We start from the raw sequence: 23,571 nt of genomic DNA, 5'->3' as shown, positions 1-23,571 counted from the left end.
TGGATGGGATTGGGGCCTGGGTGAGGAAGGAGTGAGTATAGGCACAGTGACCAATCACATGAAGGTCTATGTTAGGAGAGAACACGAGCCCCAAGACACTCTACCCACAGGAGAAATTAATGATAACAGCTAAGTATAGGAGTAGTCAACTTAATCTATTGCAAGCTTAATTAATTTGTAAGTTGCTCTTCTAATTGATTAAGACTACCACAGTAACACTTCTTTGGATAAAGTCTGGTCTGAAATGTGGTTGGCTGTGTATTTCTGTCTCCATAATTAGGCTATTAGCTACCTGGCTTTAGGGATTTCTATTACTCATCTTTAAAACCTATAGCATCAAATATGGTAGGTAACAAACAAATGTCTGTTGAATTACCAATTTTTCAATGATTGTTTTGGACTTCAAACATAGCTCTCCTTGTTTTCCTTCTTAATTTTAATTGTTTGTATTTCATGTTCAAGAATATACTTATCATACTAAATGAATAATGATCATCTTTCAGTTTTGATCAAAGAAAAAGAAAGGTTAAAGTATTTGTTCATTACAATGCCTGTTCAGAGAAGCCCAAATCTCAACCTTCAAGTTCACCTGGTAGCTGCACTTTTCAGAGGCAATTAGTATACTAACTACCACCTTTACCATGCTACCACCTCCTATAAGCAACAGCCACCACCTAAAAATCAAGTTTGCCAATTATGTGGTTTGGTAGGTGGGGTCAGTGCTACCAACACCTGCCCCATTCACCTTGAATGGCATGCAGTGGTCAAGAGAGCAAGGTCACACTGCTGTCAGGGCAGAGAGCCCAATCCTGAGCTTGTAGAGGAGCTCAAGACCAGAGCTAGCTACACACATGCCTGCTTGGATTAGATCTACAACCAGAGGGGAGTTTAGAATGAAGAAAGTTCCAGCCAAGAAACCGGAGAAGTCAAGGGGACATTTCAGGAACACTTTTAGCAGGGGTTCCCAGCTTTATGCAGAAGGCATAAAAGTCTAGAAATGCAATGCAGAAGGTGAGAAATACTTAAATCTTGCAATTATACCCACCCTCAAGTTGAGAATAGGAGTCATCAACAAACTGAGCCTCAACTAAGGGAATATGATAGGAAAGGCTAAAGCAGTGTCATAGCAAAGTTAGGGTGAATATCCTCTTTTCCTTTTATGTCTCACACACGAATGCATAGTACATCATTAAATTGCATTGGTATATACTATAGAAAGAATCTAAAGTAGTGATACCCTTGGTGTCATAATTTTTTAAACAATATAACAAAATGACCTATCACCCACTTAGAGTGACCCAGTTTCCAAGACAAAGTGACAAAGGCATGCCAGGCCTTCCTTTGGGCTCCAGGGACATACTGGTGATAAAAGTATGCACTGTGCCCAAGAAAGCTTGCTTCCCGCCCCCCAATCATACACCCCACACCCAGATTCTGTGGCCTGTGGTCCAAGGTGATACTAACCTACACGTGGGGGAAAGCTTTTATGATCCTGTGGGTTGCTAAGAAAATTCTACCCTTCTTAAAATAATAGTTCTCATCTTCCCCATCCCTGAGTTAGTTCTATTTCAGGTTTTCAGTGTGCTCCAAGTTTGAGCTGTGGAGAAGGGAGGACATAATTCAGGTGATGACCACTTGTGATCAGAGGAACAATGACCACGTGTGATCAGAGGGATGGTGGAGAATGCTCGAATTCCTCAAGTGAGAGGAACCCACAGATAGGGCAGAACTGGCATCCTTGCCTCTGCTCACCCTCCCTGGCTCTGTTTTCTCTCCTCTGTGACCAACAATGAAGATTTCTAATGTTTCTTAAGCTCTAAATATACTGCTTTTTCTTTTTTTAAATGGAATGCCTCACAAATTTATGTATCATCCTTATGCAGGGACCATGCTAATCTCTGTATTTTTCCAATTTTAGTCTATGTGCTGCCGAAGCAAGCATTAAAACCTATACTTTCTGGGATGCCTGGGGGGCTCAGCAGTTGAGTGTCTGCCTTTGGCTCAGGTCATGATCCTGGGATCCAGAATCAAGTCCTGCATCGGCTCCCTGCGGAGAGGGAAACCCTCTGCCTATGTTTCTGCCTGTGTTTCTCATGAATAAATAAATAAATCTTAAAAAAAAACCTATACTTTTAGGCTGAAAGCAAAAATATTTTATTCTTTTATTATTATTATTAATAAAAATAAAATAATAAATATATAATAATAAATAATATATAAAATAAAATAATAAAAATAAAGTAATAAATATAATAAATAATAATAATAATAATAATACATAATAATAAAGGAGCAGCAGCAGCAAGTGCTGATTTAACACACATTACCTATTCATCAGTAACCGAGGTAAGCACCCCTCATGCACCAGCTAATTTAATTCTCATTTTGACTCTGAGAAATCAGTGGTGTCATCCTGACCAACTCAAGGGCAAGAAAACTAGGCTCAAAGAGGTTGGCACAGTGTGCCCAAGGTCAAAGAACCCAACAAGTGGCCAAGACAGTGCCTAACCGCAGCTCTCTCACCCAGGGTCTCTCTGCTCAGCCACTCTGCTACTGTACAAACACTCACTAGAGAAGCTCACAGAGTTCTGCTGAGCAATCAGGCGCTGGGCCAGGCCAGGCTGGGGAACACAGCACAGGCAAGGAATCATCTACACCCAGCACTCTAAGAGCCCCATAAAGTTACCTGAAGGATCAGGTTCTTGCTTTTAGCTTGAAGGTCTCGCCACTGCCACATGCCTCACATGATAGTCATGAAGACCGAATAAATGCTGAAGGTGAGGAACCATTTTGAAAGATGGGGAAAAAAACCCCACATCTAGCTTCTACCTGACTCTTGGCTAAATGCCAACCACCCTTCATCACCTCTCCCATTGAGGACACCATCCAGGTTTCATGCCTGTGCTGGCTAGTAAGGTCCTCCCCTAAGTTACCGGCTTCAGGGCCTCCCAGGATTTCTGGATGGAGGTGGGATGAGAAAAAGCAAAGAACATTTTGGCTCATGTGTCCCTATTTGAATTTACCACCAACTCCCTTAAAGTCCTGTATCAGATTGTTTTCACATATAATTTTACATAATTTCTTTATATCCAAAACTGTTAAATTGCATACTGACTCACACTAATATTCATATATACTGAATATGAATGTGTGTAAACAAAATGAGAGTGTGCGTTATTGCAGGGTAAAGATTACGTCTTCAGTTTTTACTTGTCCATACATCCAACAAAGTGCTCAGTGCACAATGGCTACTGCTAAGTTTACCTCCACGGATCACATTGCAGAAATAATAGAAGCAGTTCTGCTAGATGCTGGGAGGGAAATGGAGCACACAGGGGCTTAGAGCAGCAAGCAAATGGGAACAGAGAACAATGGTCAACACATCATTCTCAGAAGCTTTGTCCCTAGGTGAAGTTGGGAGTTAAACTGGGGAAAGCCTACCTCTGAAGATGGAGTTGTAATAATATTAGAGGGTTTTTTTGAATAATTAGAACTGTGTAATTAGCTTAGTCTGCCCTCATACCGTAAAATCATGTCAGCTGTTTATCAGAACACGTTACAAACACCACCACCACAAGCATGATCCCCCCTCAAACAGTATCAAACATGGAAGTATGATTCTCATTCATGTACTAGAAACAGTTTTTCCTCTTCCTCTGGTCTCTCGAAGTGAAACAAAACAGAAAACAACCCAATAGGGATAAATTAATAAAATGGAAGTCTATAATCCATTTTACTCTTCCCAAAGAAAAGGTATAGAAATTGATAGAAGACAAATTTCAAACAAGCCTACCCATGTAAAATAACACCAATGAATAAGTCAAAAACAGAACTAGCCCTTCCAACAGATGACCATTTTCAGTCAGCATCACATCACAGATGATCTGTTGTTATAGTAAAAAAATAGAATCTAAAAAGCACTTTATCTCTCAAATGATATTACAAAATAATTAAATTAAAATTTGAACTTGTTTATATTTCATCTGCACAAAATTTAAAGCTATGATTTCTCTGCCTACTTTTTGACATCAGCTAATTCTTTGAGACATTCACTTACCTAGGGCTTTATGTGAGCTCCAAACCTCTAGGTAAAGTTCTTTTAAAATTGTACATATTAATTTTTACTCAAAGAAAAGTATTTCTCAACATTATTGAAAAGATAGTTTTGGCTGATTTTTTGTTTTTGTTTTTGTTTTGGCTGATTTTTAAGAAGCTAGCTGTAAGCCCATTCAATCAGATTAGTAAAAGCTAAAAAAAAAAAAAAAAATCACAGAGTTTTTTCCATTTGAAATGTTTAAAGTTGAAACTTTCCTAAGAAGCAAATAGAAGGCCACTGCTCCCTGAAAAGATAATGGTCTGATGGGTCTGGGCAGTGAGCATGGCAATGAGCATGTTCTGTTTGACTTATTCTCTGATAATCTGAGCAGTAGTAAAGCGATAAGAGGTCAGGGCCAGTTAGTTTAATAAGCCACCAATACTCTTTGTCAGCTTTCTTTGTACATTCTGGAACTCTTTATTGGCAGGTAATGAAGTCCAGGTCATTAATAGAACAAAGAAAAATATATTAAATAATCCAGCCACATAGACTGCAGCATACTAGTTAACCAATATAAATGCATTGGCAATTAAATTAGATTTGTAACACTAGCCTAATGCTTTTTAGGTACTACAGTGATAAACTGGAGGCTCTCAATCTTGATGGAGTCAAAAGGTATCGGCAGTGTGTCTAATGGTTCTTGGAGTAAGTCATATACACGTGATGCTGACTACAAGGGAAGCAATTTCTTTTTTCAAGTCCTTGAGTGACTGAAGGAGAGAAAAGTATGCATGAAGGCTGGCTTAATACACTTTAATGGTAATTCAAAAATAGCCATTCCCTATTTCTTCTAGATGCTATGTTAACTAAGGAAACAGACTTTTCTTTAACTTTGAGAGCTAAGTGTTGATGCAGGTGGTTCTTTTCTTTTCTTTTCTTCCTTTCCTTTCCTTTTCTCTTCCTTTCTCTCCTCTCCTCCTCCTCTCTTCTCCTTTTCTTCTCACCCAGCGACCAAGCACAGTGGCAAAGGAGACCCTTCACACAGTCAGGGAGATGCTTCACTCCAGAATGTTACTGCGTGAGTCTTGCAGGGCTGCCGGTTCTCATGACAGCATGTCTCTGAGACAGAAGCTGGGAAACATCATCACAGAGACCATCCCTCCTCCATGCAGAGGATAATTTTTCCTCTGTGATCCCCCCACAAAGGTCAGCACACCACATTCGTTGATTTGCAACATACCCCAATGTTCACCTCAAGACCTGGCACATGGCTGGCACTCAGACAAAATTTGTGGAAACTCCTTCCCCATTAGAATGAGTCTCCAAATTTATAGCTAACACAGTGCTCTAAAAGGCAGAGCACTGTATTCATTAAGGATAAGAGGAAGTGTCTGGCCCACATTCATATGAATCAGTACTGAGCTGGGTGGCTGAATAAGCTAAAAATGGTTTTCTACATGTGGATGGGTGGAGCCAAAGACAGTCAAGGGGCCATGCCCCTGGGTGTCATCACTCAGTCTGCAAGTCCCAATGTGCATCATCCAGGTCTGTTTATGATGCCACTTCCCAGATTTACCTGCTCTGTTGCTCACACAGTGTTCCTACACATGCTGTGACTGGTACTGCGTGCTCCCATAAGAGCACTAAGACCTATTTATGCACCACTCCAACCAGCTGCACATTACATGAAGACAGCTGGAACCTAAGCAAGCAGCCAATGACACACTGAAAGGTGGTGAGTCAGAAAAACAAAACAAAACAAAAACCATAGATATCTTTCTCTGAGCTAGTTCGAGGAGAATGGAAGGAGATGGTGGGTCAACCAGACAAGAGTCGTTCAGGAGAAAGGAACAGCTTGAACAGAGTTTGTAAAAAACTAAATACACCACCACCACCACCACCACCAACAACAACAACAACAACAAAAAACCAACAACAACAACTAAATACACCAAATATACACATCTTGATGTGTGAGTAAATGAGCACCCTAATCTACTATGCACATATATATGACTATATATAACTTCTGAATAGGCAATTTAACAGAGAGAATTTATGCTAAGAAAGTAAGCAGATCCGCAGATGAACTGCCAGACCTAAGACAGCCCCAAGAGCACCATCCATAAGTACAATGCCTCTAAGAATGCCATAGATCTAAAATATGTCCCCATGGACCATGGACACATATCCAATGTACACTGTTGAACGAAGACAGCAAGCTGAGAGATTGCACGTACAATGGTGTCCATGTGGGACACGCACTAAATAGACGTGGGCATGCAGAGATAAAAGTGCAGGAGAAAATGATTCAAAGTAGTTTTTTCTGACAAGAACGGATTTAGAATTAGTCTTTCATTTTTATTCTGTTTCACATTGAAAATAGGTACTGCTATTATACTGAGAAAGCAAATAAGTTCTTAAAAACAAAAGCTGATTAAATACCCTTTGAGACCTTATGTTGCTACTACATTACTCCACCAGACTGCCAATATAATCCCAAAAGGACTTCTATGGTTCTCCAGGGTAACTGTTTCAAAAAAGAAATTCTATATATATGAGGAGGAGCTCTTTTTACACATCAATAATTATTTTAAAAGTAAACTTAGATGTCACTGATCAGAAACGAAAGAGACAATATCACAGTTACCTTAAGTAATTCATTCTTTTCAGTAATGATCAGAACTGTCTTAATTTCCTCTTCATTATTAAAGAAAATCTGAAGAAATACCATGGGTTTGTTGGTCTCCACTCCTGTCCACACTGTAGCCTTGCCCTACTCATAAGGCCACTCTTCCTACTGCACTTTCTTGAATTCCTCAGGGTCCTCCTCCAGGAACAAGCCTAAGCTTAGTAGATACCATTCCAGAGGCTTCCTGATCACACTTTAGGAGGTTATGGGTATATGTCCATTATTTTTACCATGGTGATGGTTTCATGGGTGTTCGCATTTGTCCAAACATCAAATTGTACACATTAAGTATGTGCCATTTTAGAATATGCATCATACCTCAAAAAAGCTGCTAAAAACACTTAATAGTAATGGACGCTGAGGGGAGCACTATGTCCATCTCTAGAATTGTCTGTTTTCCTGTGTATGCCTAAACTTCATTTTCTGGTTTTCTGAGCCTCTTCCACATTTGGGCTGCAAAGTAAACTAATAATTCAAACACATAATTTCCCCTTTATTTCTCCAAACTCATTTCTTTAAAAAAGAGGTTTCCTGAGCACCCTGTGCCTAACAAGGCTCCTTTCCAGACTCTGCCTCTCTGAATTGCCCCATCCCTAACCACTCATGGTCCTACAGCCCTGCCTTTCCTCCTGACAAATCCTCCTCCAACTCTTTATCTCTCCCCTCCGCTAACTTCTACTCCATTTTGAAGACTGGCTTCAAAGTCACTTTCTCCTTGGGAGAGGAGGTCTCTCCTAACCCCACCAACTAACTTAGCCAGTCTCCCCTATGTTCTGGAGCCCCCCCCCCCCGGTTAATCCCTTAAGCAGCACACTCACCTCATCATCCTGAAATGACCATTTATGCGTCAAGGGACTAATTCCTGGAAACCAAAGACTATCTTCTTGTGTATTCTTGGTGCCTAGTACAATGCATGGCACAAATAGTCCCAATGACAGTAACAGTGTCAACATCTAATGGAAACAAAAAACCCAACTACACTTTTCTGTTGATAAGAACTGCTCTTAGAACCTCTTAGTTGGCATTATAAGTTCATTGTCCTCTAATGACAAACATTGGTTCTCCTCCATGTATTTCAGATTTCAAACTTCATAGAAATTTTGGCATAGGACCAAACTGGCTTTCCCCATTTTGATTTCCATATTTCCATATATTGAGATGGAAATGCCTGTGGTGTGCATGTGCAGTAATGATGGTAGGGGTGGCTCTTTGTGAATGCTAAAAACATTATAATAAAGAGGAGAAAAAAACATTTTGAAAATGCTACAACCCAAACCAGCATAGCTGCTAATACAAACAGGCCCCTTCCCAAATGTAAGCGGGTCACAAGTAATGGCTCACCTCAAAGCAGCCGCAATGTGACTGTTTACTCTCCATTTGGGTCTTAAAAGCATTTTCGTTGATGAACAGGCCCTAAAGCAGAAACATCTAAACCCATGCTAATGCCCAGCAGAGCAGTAACTTCTTTTGATTAATTTACCAGTACTGAAAGCACAAGAAAGAGATCAAACCACGTTCTGTACTAAACAATTAAACAAGCAGACGATGCCTCCAGGATGGTGTATGTCACGATGAAAGCTCGTTGGGGTCGAATGAAAAAGCAACAAATATCTTACATTGATTAATGCTTATAGGATTTTTTCCCCTTAAATGTCATAACATTTCATTCAATGATCAAACTGAAGAGTTTATATAACATTTAAGACAGAAAAAAGTTCCAAAAGCTTAAGAAAATTTAGTTGTGTAGTGAGGAGAAAAATCAGGTCAGTCCTTAAGAACCCTCAACACAGTTTGGCGGAACTCTGACCAGTCTGTTGAAAAATCTTCCACATGGAATAGCACAGGGAAAAATCTTAACACCTCCTTTCATCGAAAAATACCTTCTCTGAGATTTGCTTAATTATTTAGCCCATTCACAATGTTCAATAATATCTATACAGACTGTTTTTGAAAACAGAGTCAAAATATAATACGAATGTATCTTTACTTGATTTTTTTAACTGGAATTTAAAACTTGACTCTCAAATCAGAATGAACCACAAATATGTTAGTAGTTAACCTTCAGATTTTCTGAATCAGTTTTTTAAAAACCCAATGAATGTATTTGTAAGAAACTATTTTAGTTTGTAAAAAAAAACTTAATTTATTATATATGCTTGTAGAAAAATAACTGAATCAACCCAGCTAAAAATGTCATCTTGCTGAAAAGTCACAATTTTCTAATTTTAGATCCCTAAGGAACATTTCTTAGGTAATTAAATATTATCTTAATGAATTTACTGGTGTGTTTGGGGCTATTCCCTACTATCCTTTCCTAATCTATAAAATGGGGATGATGGTGCATGCCTTGTAGGATTTTAAGACTAAATGGTGTAGTATATATAAAGGATAAATCTTTAAACACTACCACCATATTACCTCCCTCTCTAGTCTATGCTGGATTTTTTACAGAGCATTCCCTCTGTGTAGAATGCAACCCTACGTGGTGAATTCCCCCTCCATGTTTGGGGCTCATCTCCTCTATTTTCACACTGATCTCCCTGTATCTTAAGGGCTCCTTCACAAGCAGCCTTAAGGGCAAATATTGTTCAGCAAAGGTTCTCTGGTATGTGGAAGACATTATGATACCCTTTACTACTTCTGCCAAAAAATGAAAATTGAATGCCTTCAATGTTTTTAAAACTTTTATGTGCAAACACCACAAAAATTGGGAAATACAAACCTGAGAGCCAACTCTTCTACTGACCTTCCCACAATTCTTTCCCTCTTATGAGGACAGATGAGCCCAAAGAACACAGACATATAGGTATATTTTCCTACTCACTCTGGCTCTAATAGGCTCTGATCCCTTATTACTGCTAATAGAGAGGATAAATGGGTCGTAGTTGAAGTATGTTTCAACTGATCCCCATTTCTGATCTCTTCTGTACATACAGAAACACAAAAATCACAATTCTAAGTCCTCTCAAAGATGGTAACACCTTCCCTTGTTAAAAAAATACTTGGAAGACTCCTGGGTAGGATCAGAAAACACAAGGAAGGAGGGTCTCATTTTACAGGGGAAGTAAAGGACTGTAGTGCGAGTGAACACGAGCCTCAGTGGGCTCTGGGATCCCCCAGCTGGAACCAGACATCCTATCTAGGAAGTTCTGGTCACAGGGGTATTTTGAAAGCACAGGCAGAAAAGCTGTAGATGATACCACAACATCAAAATGTAGAATTAAAAAATGCTTATGAATTGCTCCACAGTGATTTTGACTCTGGTTGTTAAAAAAAAAAACAAAAAAACGCTTTCACTCTGACCTGTTTATACAGCTTAGTGTTAAAAGTACTTCTCTCTAAACACTCTTCAGCTGGAATATTAGGTCAGATTTTTAGCTATTGAGGAAATGTTATGGAGGCATATGTAACATCTGTCCAGGAGAGAGATTGTGCTGGTAAAGTTCCCTTTCAGTACCTGATCATCAGATCCCCAACAAATGAGCCGGGTACATTATCGACTCAACCTGGGTTAATTTTTTTTTTCTGACTACAATGAAATTTCACAGATATTTGTGCTACTCTAGAATACAAAGTAACCTCAAATAGTTTCCTTAAAAAAGAGATCATTACATGTAAAAAAAGGGACCGTAAAAAGCCCTAGTTCAAATTCAAATTCTTTTAAAAGCTTCATTACTTATTTCCCTGTGTGCTATCCCCCTTCCTATTTCCCAGGTTAAATAACCAAGAAAGTTGCCCAAGCCCGTCATCCATTCTGCAGTTTCTTTCAGTATGCAAATTCCAACCGCCTGAATGCTCTGCACAAGCCCTTCTAGTTATCACTGGGGTTTTTGTTTGTTTTTAGGTTTTTAGTCTTGAGTGAGCTTTTACCATTAGCTCATTGAGAATGTTATTGAGCATGCCAATTTCAGCTGGAAAAATAAGGAATACAAATTCATTATCTGGATTTCAAAGTCTTTTCCAAAGAGTTTTTGCAAGGGAGGATCCTTGTGGGTATTGAATGCCATTTTTATAAAGGTTCATAGGAGAAGGATGAGAAGTCACCCCCTAAGGTATCCAGAGTATGGTGAAGACAATATAGGGCACAAATGTAGGATTTAGTCAGCCATATATTTAGCATTCTGTCAAACCCAGGGAAATCTATTCTTACACTATTTCTCTTTTAATAAAATACCATTTTTGGCATGTGTGCACACACACACACAGACACACACGATAACCCTAGAAAACTAAACTAGAGGATGAAACGTAGGTGTGTATCTGCTTAAAAATCATCTTATTTTTAAAAAGCATAAATAATAAAGTTCTACTAGCATTAGCATAATCCTGACACTTATTTCATTCATGCGATATTAATTTCATTCCTTAAATATGACCAAATTATGCTATTTTTGTATTGACTGTATCTTGGCTGAATTCATATTTACCCCTATATGTATACTCCCCAGCATATCCCTAGTCCCCAGGAAAATTCTACACTCAGTCACAGGGCAGATATGGAGTTCAGAGCAGAGATGGACTAAAGCAAATGAGATACTCTAAGTGCTCATGAGATAGTTCTGAAAATAATGCCAGATCAAATGCCAACATCTTGTATCGGGTTTTTAGAACTGGAACAGAATATAAAGAAAGACAAGTTAATTGTACAGTTTACTTTAAATTCTAGGCTGGCTTCTCTGTCACCTGAGTATGACACTTCCCATTGACATCAATCAGCTTGCAGCATAAGGCACATGGCTTGTCATTAGCCTCAGGAAAACAAGTAGGGAAGTGAATTATGTACTATCAATACTCCCACCTAATACCTACAATTTCAAAGCCAAATCAGAGCAGGTGGGTCCCTTACTCTAGTGCTCTCCTACATATACTCCTCTCAATCATATAATACAACCAGAAATCATTATACTTTTCTCCAAAGTATAAGAACGCTCCAGTATTTCCCTCTGGAGGAACTCACTTTTAGTTTCACGGCATGCCTTGTAAGAAGCGTGTTATTACAAGTACTGTCTGGGACCGGTTACTGTCACCACAGTGGCTTTTGAGTTTTCTAACCAAGGTCACACAATAAGGACACAGCTGAGCTGGATTCACATCTGGATTCTCAGTGTAATTATCAGCCTGCTATTATTTCCTAATTGTTAATATCACCGACGGAACTGAAATGATCTCATACTCTCAAAATATGAAACCATGTGTATAAAAATGAAGCTCTGCCCTTTCTCCATTTTAGTCCTTTCAAAAGAACCAAGGAAAGTGCATTCTAAATGAAATGTCCCAAATCTCATTTGTATGTACAGCATGCATTTCCCACTAGCATCTCTGACCCCACAAACCTGCATATTTGGCTGATGCACACATGGAGCGGAGGCAGGAAAGAGCAAGCAGGAGGGTGAACGCAAGTATCACCATCTATTTTACTATGGGTAAAGACAGATGAGAATGAAAAAAAATATTCTACCTCCAGCTTCAGGGCTAAATAACATCTCCTGCCTTCATAGCACTTTATAAGCTGAGGAACCAGAAAGAATTGGGCAATTGCCCGAGAAAATTCATACTTGGGGTGGATGGACTGCAGTCTTTACCCACTCCCAGGATCAAGGCACATACTGGAGGATGGTGGTTTATAAAAATTACTAAACCAGAGCCATAAAAGAAGATAATTAATGACTTTTAAAAGTTCCTCCTATATTAAAAGATAACGTATACTTTTTCTTTCATAAGTAATAGATGTAGTCACAGGATTAACTTACATCCTACAACGTTTCAAAAACTTCCCTCATAACCTGCAATATGCTTTCCAAGGACATTCCACCAACGAATAAATCAACTGTTAACTGATGGTGTTCACGTTCCTCAAAGGACCTTCACCTCATTCATCAATATAGGTTTTCATAACTAATTAGCATTCTTGCTAAGGTTCAGAAAAACTCAGCAACAGGTGAAGTGGATGAAATTGATCAACTTGTTGAAAGCTTCAGAACAAATCACTGCAGAACTCTTTCAGTGGTGCTGCTTGACACCTCAAGACACATTTGTCTGATGTTTCTCTAAGCCTTTCCAGTCCCACATCTGCCAAAACCTGATGCAGCTTCCACCATTACAAATGAAAAATGTGACTGGTAAATTCCATATGTAAAAGCAAAGCAATGTTCCCAGACTTTGTGGCCACCCACAATGGGAGCAAGTCCTGTTATCTCCTCTACTTCGAGTTCCCTGTGCTTCCTTCCTTTCCTGTGACCTGACCATCTACCACTCTGTTAGAATCCTATAAGAATTTCTCCTTTGTGACAGCATCTCCTTTTGTATTAATCTCCTAGGGCTACCACCACAAAAATGCCCTAAATTGGTTGGCTTAAAACAGGAACATTTATTGTCTCACAGTTCTGGAGGCTAGAAGTCTTAGATCAAGGGCTTGGCAGGCTCCTTTTGAGGACTGTGAGGGAGAACCTGTTCCATGCTTCTCTCTCAGCTCCTGGTAGTTTGGTAGCAATCTTTGGCATTCCTTGGCTTGTGGAAACATTACCCCAACTTCTGCCTCCACCTTTACTGGAGTGTTTTTGCTGTGTATCTGGGTTCAAGCTTCCCCTTTATATAAGGGGAGTCCTACTGGATGAGAGACACAATTCAACCCATAACACCCCTAGAACTTCCACCTCTTCAAAAATCCTCCACCTCCCAAAGGAACTTGACTCTCCCAGGAAAGCCCCCCCTACAACTCTTGTGTGCACTACACATTGCCCCACATTCCATTTACTTGAGACAGAGAAAGTGAGCAATGGCCTTCTTTTAAAAAGGTCATTTCCAAACCACTGCTTATTCCACCTGCTCTAAAAAACCCAGGTTATGAGGTCCCAATGCATATTCCTCAGGATAATTGTCCAAAGATTCATCACCAATAAGAAAAGTAGGGGGTACTTAAATAAGTCAAAGCCTTGGTTCCTAATTAGTCCCTACCTTGTCATACAACTTATCTGGTGACAAAACACATGTGTCCCTCCTTGTTATCGGCTTTGGTCACATGGTCAGTCATTGCTGACATTAACAATGTACTTTACATATGTACCTCATCTTATATAGCTCATATGCACATCGAGCAATTTGACTCTTAGAAATATCTCTAAGAAAGATTGCTGAGATTTCCATCAATAATCATCTACATCTCTTGAATATTTACAACAAATAATGAAATGAAGGCGGGTACCTGCCCTCAGGTATGGTGGACTCGGGTTCAGGCATCTCCAGAGCCTTGTCAGAGTCACACATCCAAGGGGGCAGATCCAGCCTCAGAAAACAATTCTCCTGATTCCTGGGTCCAGTGCCCTTCCTGCACATGTCACAACATTGAGCCGGCATTTCACAGAAGTTGCATTTTAGTTGAATCAGTAATTAAACTTTTCTAAGCTTTTAAATTTAAGAACTAAAATTTTGCCTGAGTGTATGATTCAGCTATCTTAGGGACACTCCTATTCTCGATACTCTGCTCATTAACTGCTAAGTACTACCAAGGGAGACCATCACTCCCACTATTTTGAGACACTAAGCAACAATCTATTTCAACTTCACACTTCATCAGCAGTCTTAGAACGTTAAAATTATATCTAATACTCATCCAAATTTCCATGGTTTTCTAGAATTAGTTGATTTTTAAACTTTTTTCAGAAAAACTAAAATATGAGAACTCATTTTATCCTTAAGAAGTTATTTTATTATGTAGTTTTGAAAAACTATGTGTTGTAAATGTCTGATTTTTAAAATAGATTTACTATAGTTATAAGACAGGTGAATAAGTACAGACTTATGGACAAAAAGGAATACTTAAAGATTGGCTTTCTTGTTTTGTCAAGGTGTCTGAGATTCTCACATTTTTCAGCCTTCTAGGATAAAATCTAAAGGTCTACATGATATATTGACATTTTATATCAACCACTGACACAGCAAATTAGCTTATAGATTAATCCAGTTGGACTAAACATCTATTTGTATACTAGAAACTCCTTTAGTTGAGTATCTCTGTAGCTTCTACAAATCAACAAATAGGAGATTCATTGTCTCTCCTGTCAACTTGGACTTGCTTGCTATAATCCCTCTTGTGGGTATTACAATGACCATCCACTCTGCCAAGCTCCAGTGATGAAGCAATCTACAACTTCTCTTGCCTCCCCCTTGGATCTTCAACCTGATTTTGCCTCTTAGGTTTCCTTGTGGTCCATCTATTTTGATCAACCTCACTATCATAGTCTCATTTTAGATTTTCCTCACTTCTGCTGTTATATTCCTATCCTCCCTGGTGTTATGTCACTTTCTACCAATGACCGCCTTCTAGTCTCCTTAGCTCTTCAACAGGGAAAATTATGGAAACCAAAATAAACACTGCTGGTTATCTTTTCTACAAAACAAGCCATCTCTTTATTGAGGATGAGCAACGTAGGTGGCCCCTAATGGCCCGTCCACCGTAGTATATTGTGGGGGTCCAGGGATACTTCCAAAGATTGCTATTCTTTGGCATTTTAGTACACATTTCTTCTATTCACTTGGATTCTGCATTTCACATTATTTTTCCCCAGTTGTATGAGTATGCATTTTCCAAGCTGTATCTCATTTTGTTATTTCCTGCCCATATTTTTAATCTCCTAAAGGTATAATTATAATATTTCTGTCCTTCCAGGTTTTTGAAATCTCCTCTGATTTGGGATCATCTGCCAACTTCATTAATATGAAGTTTATTTCTCCTTAAATAAAATGGGATACAGCATACAATCCCAGTAACATCAAGCTACAAGTGGTAACCTTGCCATTTATATTTTATTTACTGTCTCTCTACTATTTTCCATCTGTGGGGCTCTGCTCCAAGCCAAGTTGGACTTATTTTGCAGTGGAACAAGGTCAAAAAATATTGTAAAGAAAATAAGAAAAAGAAAACCTCCTTCCACACTATATAAAGGCTGTTTTCATCTCTCAGTTTACCCAGAGAGAGAGAGTAAGAAGGTTAACAGCCATGCGTTTCACTCTTTAAACCTTTTTGTTCCCATTTTAATACAGTTTGACTGAAGGAGAAAAGAATTTCTCTTGCAAGTAAGAGCATAAGGTCAAGAAGCTCCATTCAGGGTAAAGGAGGAGTCAGGTGGGATGTGGTGAAAGCCTCTGATGAGTAAGCAGCAGCTGCTCCCATTGCCTCCCTAACACATGACCAAGATGCCCAGAGTCCCGGGCTTACAAGCACCGTGGAGGGCTGGCACTCCAGCATTCAGGCCCTGACCAGGAAGGGATCATTCAGACATCTGAGAGAACTCCAGACAATTTTCTTCCCCTCCTTGAATGAACGATGTGACTCTCCTGCTCCAGAAGTTCAAGAGAAAGGGAGAGTTTTTACTCACCAATTTCACGTGTCAATCTCTCTTTCCCTCCCACACTCACCAGCCAGGTAAAAGACTTTTACTTGAGATTAGTCCAATTACCAGCTCGCTAATTTACACTATTTTGGATTTTGAAAGTTTTATGTTTTTATGTTTCTTTCTAAAAAAGAAACCAATATTCACATATCCTGTGCTGAACAGCTGTAACAGATGCAGCCTTATCTTGCCACCTCATTAGGAGAAACAAACAACTATAAATCTTGTATTACATCCAAAAAGTTGTCAGCTTGAAATAAAAGCTGGCAGGGATCCAAGTGGCATGCCTTCTTGATTCCAGTCTTTTTGCCTGTAGTTCTTACATATGTAAATTGAGAAACTGTTAGCAGAAGCAAGCCAGCTAAAAACAGATGTGTTTAGGGTACACAGACACATTCGAGGGGCCCTCCAGGCCTGGCCCCCTCCCCACCCTTCACCACAAATCCCTGCTCCTTCCTATTCTGGGTTCTCCCCCCACACCCACACCCTTTGCCTCCCCACCTTCCTCCCATCACAACACGTTTTTATCATTTACTACTGACTAAGTTCTCATGTCCAGCCATGGTGGTAGACCTCAGAATGAAAATACAGGATATAAAAAAATTCCACAGCCCTGCAACCTTCCTAAAGATTAAATCATAGTAACTATCAGAGAAAGAGATGGGGGAGAGGGGCAGAGACCCTAGGATTAGAGACTATAGGGACATCACACGTGTGTTTCAGATTTGCAGTCAGTGCCCCTCTGCTTGTGAGAAGTCTCTGGGATAGGGGTGTTTAAATCCCAGCCCACCACTTACTCTGGGCGGGGATGGGGGAGTCATCTTGGACTCTACTAGGGTTTTCTCATGGGTAAGATGGAAATAATACTTCTGAAATCAGAGGGCTGATACACAGGTTAAATGAGCTAGCACACCTGATGCTCTCGGCCCAGGGTAGGAGACAGTCCTCAGACTCAGCAAGTGGTATCCTTACTGATTGAAAGTGCTGTCTGGTCTCTGCGAGTGAACGTGATAGTCCCTGGGGGCAGAGTCGGCTGTGGGTTACTTCTAGAAGGGAGGTTCTACTACCTGCATACTGGTAGACCAACAGGTAACTCCTTGGTCAAACCAGAAAGGATTCTCTTAACTTGAGATTTTACAAAATAACCAAGAGAATTACCTCAGGCCCCAGTGGGCATAGTTTTTAGAAATTGCACACAGGAACAAGATGCAAATTCCTGAGTGTGTGTGTTGGGTTAGGCCTGAGTAATCTGCTTTACCTTTGTGAGAGTCTGTTCCTTCATATTTAAACTGGGATAAAACCCCACACCCTTACTTACTCACCCTCTGTTTACTCTTCAAAGTGCTCCTGTCCCTACGATGCCACCCTCCTGCCGGATGGATACCATGATGTCACTACTCCAGCACTTAGGTCATCTCAGTGGACTCTGACCCACACCCCCTAAACACTGAAAACCTCTCTCCTTGACAGGCATCTCATTTGCTGGTTTGTCTTCCTTTACGCTTGCTGGTCTGCATTCCCTGGAGCTCTAGATCAGGCATATCTACACAGCATACACTCTGATCCACTCCTACGATCAACTACAGTCTCCCTGTTGAGAACTATCTAGACCAGGGGTCAGAAGACACATGGTTCTAATCCAGCTCACTGCTCATTCCTGCTACTAAGTTGTACTGGAACCCAGCCACTGGCATTGTCCACAGCTGCTTCTGTGCGACAACAGAATTGAGTGCAGGGAGACCATGAAGTCTGGGGTATTTACAAGCTAGCCCTTCCAGGACACATTTGCCAGCCCCTGGTGCAGGTTGTATCCTCAGTCACACTTGTATCTGTGGCTCCGGTTCAGCCTGCAGACCATGTCTCACGTCTCATAGGTCTTGTGTTGCACTCAGGGCTCACAGAAACACAACTCACATCTGGAAATATGACAGCACATCCCTAAAAGGGCCATCTTTAAACCACATCCATTTGTGATAGTTAGGTCATCCTTACTCCTGCTCTCAAAATCCCTGTCCGGGCCCCAGCCCACTATTGTCAGCCATCTCCTGGGCTACCATCTATTCTCCCTTGGAAGGCTAAAAACGTTTCCTGGTATCCTTACTTTCTTGATTCACCTCTCCTCTCATTCATCCTTCCTCTCCTGTCAGTTATTTTTCTCACTTAAAAATTTCTGACTTTTATTTCTCAGTCAGTGTCCTCTAAGACACAGCCCCTAACTCTTCAGGTATATCTAAACTTATGTCTCCTTTCACATCCAATACTCCAGCTAGCCAGCAACCAGCAACCCAGGATTTCCAAGAGGGAAGATCTAATACCCAGCTTCTAGTGGGGGAATGGAAACATGGAATTCAACAAATGAAGTTATACTTTAGGTGTCATGCTAGAACCCAGGTCAACCACCTTTTCTTGGGTCTCCCTTGACCATCAGAAAGAACTAATCACATGTTCCTTTCTGCCACCACTACACCTTTATCTTACCTCTGTTAGAAAGCTTATCACAATGGCTCATGATGATCTGTTACATTCTGTCCCTTCTATGGGTCTGTGAACTCTCTGAAGGTAAGAGCTGCTTTAAGCAACCCTGAAGCTCCAGTATCTCATCCATTGGTAAAGGGCCACGAATGGGAGATGCTCAATAAAAGCTTGCAAAGATCCTATGTGTTTATAAATGGCAAAGTACTACATGAACATCAGTTGCAGAAGAGATAAACCAATGTTCCCTAATGTTTTATGTTCAGTTTACTCCCCACTTCCAATACTACAGGCATAGACTAGAGATGAGGAAAAGCCTTTAGCTAAGAACTTCAAGTCCTTACAGACAGGCTTTCCAAGTGTTATCTCAGCAATGGGCCTTGTTCCTATTCCCAGTTGGACACAGAGGCCTTTCCAAGTAGTACTAACCAGGAACAGAAATGGGGACCAGGATGGGGAGAAGGGTTTAGAAAGGAAGGCAATGCTTCATGTATACAGCAACTCACAATCAATACTGAAGTTTATCCAATTAAACTTCATTTCTGAACGTGCACCACATGTTGGGTGCTTTTTGCAGTCTTCATAGCAAACTTGTTGTGGTAAAAGAGGGACTCAGAGAAGAAATTTAACGTGAAAAGAAAGTTAGAGGGTAACTTGATCTTGTTTGTTCATTGGGAAAAGGCAATGTTACAAAAGAGGTAACCAGCTGCTCCTCATCTCCAATGGAGAAAAATCAAAAGAGAAAGGGGTTAAGCTGTGCCATAAGGTATTGAAATTAGGTAGAAGGAATAATTTGCTGACATCAAAGGGTATTAAACACTATTTGTGGTTTACAATTTTATTGTTAGGAGGTCCTTAAACAGAGAGCATCTGGGCAGTTGTAGCTGAAGAAAGGAGATAGAATGGATAAATTCTCAAGCTACTTCTTTGGACCACAGCTGATTCTTTTTTTTTTTAAGTAGGCCCATGGATAAAATAGATTAAGTGACTCAACACTCACAAGTACTGTACAGCATACCTTTGAAAAATAACCATTAAAATCCAGTAAGTGAGAGGGTAAACAGAGTATGAAGAACAGAACAAATAACTATTAAATTAGCATGAATTAAAAGGCAGAGATTCCTCATGGAAAGAATATAAGTTTGGAGCTCTCTTGCCCTAGGTTTCTAATCTCCACTTGCCATTTCTGACCTAGTAGACTTTGTGAAAAATGCATAATACACAGAGTACACCATGAAAAATAAAACATGTGCACTCACATGCAGGTACATGCAAACAAGAAGAGTTACAAGGAAATAACAGTAGTTGTCTGAGAATGGTGACACCATTAGTGACTTTTATTTCCTTCTTTTTTTCTTCAAAATCAACAATATTTATTACTTTTACAGGGGCAGGAAGGAAAAAATTGCCCCCCCCCCAATTTGTCTTGGTTTTCTGGGCAGTATAATCCCTCATGCCATTCTTTATTATGCTATAAACTAACTTCTCTGTTAATTAAAACACCTGCTGTTAGTCCGATTATTTCCTTATTAGGCACTGAAGCCTTTCATGACACACATCTCCCACTGTCTATATTTCATCATAAAGGCATGTACTATTATTCTTAGATCCAACCCATTCACTTTTCTCACATGCAGGGAAATCACACCTCTGAGATAGAAGAAAAACCATAGCCAACTACAATAATTCTACATTTGGGACAGGAACAAAGGAAGGATGGAAGTTTTGTACTCCATTTTCAATAAATTTTCAATAACTTCCAAATGTTTATGCTTTCCAGGTTTCTTTACACCTGTGGGATGAATCAGCATAATACAGTAATACAGGGTATATTTTTTCAGCCATAAGTTACTTCTTTTACTGGAATAAATCATGTATTTTTTTTCACAATTTTTATCCCTTTGAGACTTGACTGATTGATTTGATAAAACATAATATCCATTCTGTTATCACTTAGTTAGACCAACTCAGCTCATAGACGCATTGGAATCCACTGAAAGGACACAATGAAAAATAAAACATTTCAAGTAAAATAGTCTCACAGGAAATAAAATAACACTTCTTTAAAAGATTAATTTACATCAGTGAATATTTTTGGCCACAAACAATATATTAAAAATAAATTCAGGAGACATTTAATTTATTTATCTTAGGTATTAAAATTTAAATAGTATCTAGACTTTTGGAACAACAACAAATAATACCTTAGAGATCATGTAGCCTATCCCTCTGATTTCACAAACAGGAAGTGGAGGCCTGAAGTGTGAACAGTTTGCTCAAGGCACTGGAGGTGGCTAGTGATGGGATCACTGTGTGGCCACCACCACATCTTCTGAGTTCTGGTCCAGATCCTTTCCCATAGTGCAATGCTGCTCACCTCTGCCGTGACACTGGAAGGAACAACTGGCAAGGGACCATCAGTACTTCCACTTCCAAACACTATTTTTTGGGGAAAGGTTGCTTCTTTCCTCTAATTCCAATGATTGGGAGTAAGGATTTCTTTCCTCTTGGAAAAGCCCAGCTCTTTGGGCTGGGGAGAGAAAAGCTTGGTTTTATCCTGACCTGAGGGAGATAGAGCAATATGTCTGAGGAACGTAAGAGGACAGGCAAGGGAAAAGGCTGGAAGGTGAAAAGTCAGTAGCACAGAGAAGCGGAACACAGCGCTAGGGATGTCTCAGGGACACCAGAACTGGGAGGATTCTCTGCCCACCAATGAAGGAAGACATTTTCCTGTTTTATGTTGTCACTTACAAATAAATCACTTTTATTTCTGAGCCTAAGTTTTTCACAGACTTTCATATAAATGAAATCAAGTTTCAGATGTAGTTGCTCACAGTTTTGTGTAGAAAGAACAAGTTTGCTGTACATGAAACAAAGTGTTTTCCCAGTTCTAAGTGACACCTTCATATGAGTCATCTAGTGAGCCCCATTTCTCATGTTCATGTGTGTCGTGTGTTAGATTCTGCTACACATCCCTCCACTTTTTAAAAAATCTGAATTAAAAAAAAAAGCTGACTAGAGCATTATATACTACTTTTTGTGAATTTGATTATGCCAACAGAGATGTTCCACTCACCAAATATCTTACATTGGCTGGGTGATGCCAAATATCTTACATTGGCTCTCAAGGACTTAGTACCTTAGTAACTTAGTACAGGGGTCCCTCTGAATAAAAAACACTGTATGGCCAAAAACATCTAGGAAGAGGATGCGGAAAACCACAGGCACAGGAATCTAACTGGACAATATTTTAACTATTATGGCTTTAATAATTATCTGTAGTCCCTTCTTTAACCAATTAAACCATAAAAACCCAAGAACTCCTTGTCAAATCCCACCTTATGTAGTAAGCTTTTCCCAGATCAGAAAATTGAGCAGCGAGTCCACAGTTGGCCCTCTTTATGGCATTCATGTTAGGTCTATTAAACCTGAAAAAACTGCAAAGTAAGAATACAGAGCAAAGTAAAAAAGCTCAGCCCATAAAGAGAAAGGAGCACTGGGTAGTACTTGTGAGTCTGTGAAGTAGCATACCACCAGAGGCTATAAATTCTGAGAAGGGCAGAAGCTACCACGTGAGCCCTCTTTCACACGTTTACTACATTTTAAACACCAGCAGTAAAAGCAGAGAACACCAATATAATAGCAGGTAATCCTGACACACAGCTGACACTTGCAAGCCTACCAGACTTGCAAACCACTATTCCCTTTTGTTCTTCCAAACTAGAAGCAATTTGATGGAGTTGAAGACAAATCTGTCTTAATCTGATGTTTGCTTTCTAATAAATTGAGATATGGACAGACAAAAATAAATTCGAGAAGTGCCTGTATACTGCATTCCCTTCTGACACAAGGCATGTGAGCATACTAAACACTCAAGGTCTTGGAAGAGCCACCAAATTTAACACTTTCTTTCACAGTGCCATTATTAGCACTTTGAACAATCTTCCCTTAATTGTAATTTATGAAATGCTTAAGGAGGATGAGTTCCTAAGTCTCTTATAGATCTTTTATCACCAATTCTTTTTTAGTTTAACAAAATCATCTAAAAGTGAAGGGGAAGAAACAAATCAGACAAAAGAAGACAAACAAGTTTAGGACGGGACCAACTTCATCCAAGCCTTGCTAGGGCAATAATGCTAATAATAGTAATAATAATACCAAGCCAAGAAAAAGATCCTGGTGTCACAACAGACTCCAAGTAATGATGTAGTAAGTTGGACTCAGACCCGAATTCTGATCCTAAACTGCCTACTTGTAAAACAGCCGACAAAGTACTTACTTCCAGCTCAGTGGGAATGTCAAGGGGGTGATAATTAGGGTCAAATGAGAATACCTGAAAGCACCTGCACAGCATCTAGTCTGGCCACACTGCGGGTGGCATCTCACCCCTTCCCTTCCCAGTACTCTGTAGGACAGAAGCGCCAAGAGGCACAGGGAAAGTGAAAGAGCGGGAATCAAAGCAAGGTCACCTAGATCCTGCCTTATGAGGTAATAAGTGAATATGCTTAGATTGGAGTCCTAAAACAGAGGAGAAAATGAGGAAGAGCACAGTGGAACCAGCAGAGGCAATTCAAGGGTGTAGTCTTGTGTAAGGGTAACTGAATAAACCCACTAAAATCTTGTGTAGGGTCAGCACTGAGGGTATATGGACACAACAGGAAGGGCACCCATGTGACAGGATCTGAGATGAAGTGACATTTGCATTCTGAAAGAGTTCTCCGAGGCAGTATTAACAGCTATCACCTCCCAGGGAGAATGCAATTGCAACTAACTGGACAACAGTTTCAGGCACACCATTCTCTGCCCACATTTATGTGCTAATTACACAGTTTCCCCACACTTGTTGCAGTGGATGCGGTGAGGATGTCTACCTGAAAGCCCACAGTTGTGGAGACAGCACAAGAGGGAAGACAGGACAGAAGTGGCTCTGTTCACACAAAGCCTTAGGGCCTGCGACACAGGAGACCCCTTCTTGGAGGCTC

The 23,571-nt window shown here is 40.0% G+C and overlaps 1 protein-coding gene and 1 non-coding gene across 2 annotated transcripts in view; both read right to left on the bottom strand.

The window, feature by feature from the left end:
• The window catches only part of ATP8A2 (ATPase phospholipid transporting 8A2), a 491,575-nt gene that overhangs the window by 248,385 nt on the left and 219,619 nt on the right, over positions 1 to 23,571 (bottom strand). The window lies entirely within an intron of this gene.
• LOC129504667 (U6 spliceosomal RNA) lies at positions 1,839 to 1,942 on the bottom strand. The gene has a single exon (XR_008663400.1). It is a non-coding gene; the product is annotated as a U6 spliceosomal RNA (small nuclear RNA).

This window comes from Nyctereutes procyonoides, unplaced genomic scaffold, assembly GCF_905146905.1.
Source record: "Nyctereutes procyonoides isolate TBG_1078 unplaced genomic scaffold, NYPRO_anot_genome, whole genome shotgun sequence".
Lineage (NCBI taxonomy): Eukaryota > Metazoa > Chordata > Mammalia > Carnivora > Canidae > Nyctereutes > Nyctereutes procyonoides.
The sequence above is the reverse complement of the archived record's forward strand: the minus strand, read 5'-3'. Positions and strand labels throughout refer to the sequence as shown.